Source organism: Rhagoletis pomonella, unplaced genomic scaffold (genome assembly GCF_013731165.1).
Source record: "Rhagoletis pomonella isolate Grant_MI unplaced genomic scaffold, Rhpom_1.0 Rhpom_scaffold_01616, whole genome shotgun sequence".
NCBI lineage: Eukaryota > Metazoa > Arthropoda > Insecta > Diptera > Tephritidae > Rhagoletis > Rhagoletis pomonella.
Window position 1 is genome coordinate 29,683 of NW_023460170.1, and position 2,339 is coordinate 32,021.

Sequence of the window (2,339 nt, forward strand, 5' to 3'; positions counted from 1 at the left end):
AAAAAAATCCGCTCAATCATAAATTACGTTTATAACGTATTATTTGCAAATAACAAATTATAAAATGGTAAACTTTGCCGCATAAACGATGCGTTAATTATTTATTTGCAAATAACGAATACTACGTTTATACGTCAGCTATTTGCAATTAAAAATAATTTACAAATACCTAACTCACTGTATATTCGACGGAGAAAAATTCTTTTTAAATATTGCTTGATTATAAAATCGCAATAATATCACCATCGAAAAAGAAAAGATAGCGAGAAATGGCAACGTTTAAACAGTGATTTAGGTGTTTGTAAATTATTATTATTTGCAAATAGCTTACTTATAAACGTAGTACCTGATAAGTAGAGTGGGCCGAAAAGCCGCTCTTTTACAATTTCTAATGCTAATGGCAAACATATGGTTGTTTATGGTCTACAAAAAATCCATGTGAAAGATTAAAAAAATTTGGCTTGCCCAAGTCCATTAAAGTTCAATGTGTTCGATCGCAAATTTAATGCTCTACAAAAAACGCTTTCATACCAAATTATGTAGGAATAATACTTTCAGAGATAATTGCGATTTTACTTAAAAAAAGAGTAATTTATTACTCAATTTTACATTTTATTTATGGGTAAAACATATTGAATTTATTCATAAAATGTTTGATAAAATCAAATTCCAAGTCTTTTTATGCAAACTTTAATATAATGGAAAAAAAATCAAATAGAAATACATATTTTTAATATACCACGTTTCTATAAATAGAAAAGAAGAAGAAAATAATTTTTCCTTCATCCATTGAATTTATCTTGATAAGTTTTGAATTTGAAATGTTTGCAAATTCGTTATAAATAATTTACGTCTGTCACGTGAGCCCCACGGTTTTAATTTTATGATATTAAAATAAAAATATTTATATTAAAATCAGCTGTAAATTTCTGATTTTGCAATATAAATAGGGGTAAGCTTACAATACTTCGCATAAAGCTGAAAATCAGTAAGAGTGTTGCGAATACCATTATGAATTAAATGTCAAAAGACCCCATCGATCATACGCCTGCAAAAAAATTCAAGGTCAAAAGTCACATAAATTGCTTTTTCGCATTTTTCAGCCGAATGGTACGGTTTATCATAAAAATAAATGAGACGAAAGTGTAGATCATAGTGCCTAGAACTTCTACATTTATTATTCAATTTAGATGAGCAGGCCCTTATTGTATTTATGAAAGATAATGCTTTGACGTGAAAGCACCCAAAAGTTAACAGGTTCTTTCAAATTGATATTTTTACCGAAATTAACTTATGAAATTTTGTTTTTTAATTACGCAAAATTGTCGATGAATCAATGATTAGCTCCTAAACTACCAATCCAGTTGGAAAATATCGTTTACGTAACAGATATTAAATTAAATAAGCTTAACTATTGCAGAATGAAATTTAAGATTCGTCAGCTATATAAAAAAATATGCAATTACGTGCTGCACTATTTCACATCTCTAAAAATCGAAATTTAGCTATGTATATCTCAAAACTATTAAAGTTTATGATATTTTGACTCAATATTCAGATTCAACGGAAAAATTTACATAAGAAGTGATGGTGTAGTGCCACAGGTGGGATTTCTTGTAAACTATTGTAATTATCAATTAGATGAATAGTTTTCTCTAATTATTCTTAGTCACACCGCTTTCATCAATTCCAGTGGTACTATTTTTTATTTCATGCAATATCATTTAGTTAAACAGGACTACAATAAGTCGTGGAGTAGGCTTACCGGGGAAAACACGTTAAAAACACCCCAAAAACACTACCCCACAAGTTCAGTGGAAATCGTGCATATTATGAAGAACACAATTTTTTGAATCGCTAAGGTTGGATAAATATTGGCTGCATTTCTTTATTCATTCTGAACGTTTGGAATAAACTTTTTTGTTTATTTATTCTTTAGAACGTTCCTGATGATATGTTGACGTATATTTCAAACGCATTCTGTTTATTCCGGCTGTGAAATGGGATTATCCGGAATGTATGAAGAACCGCAGCCATTGACATTTGTGTCAATCGACTGCCTTGTAAGGTTGCATTTCAGAAGTAAAGAGAAAGCGGCTAACAATTTTATCCCCTTTTGTGAAAAGGTAGTAGGGAAAGTAGTCTGGTAGTGCTAAAATGAACTTGAATTATAGATATAAAGCAGATTCGCTGATCTACACAATAGACAGTGAATTAACTTTTTTATGATATATTACACATGCTATATAGGTATTAAAAACTAAATAAATGAAGAGTGAAAGAATTTTATTCACATAAAAGTTTGACCAAAGAGAAATCTTATCGACAAATATTCCCAA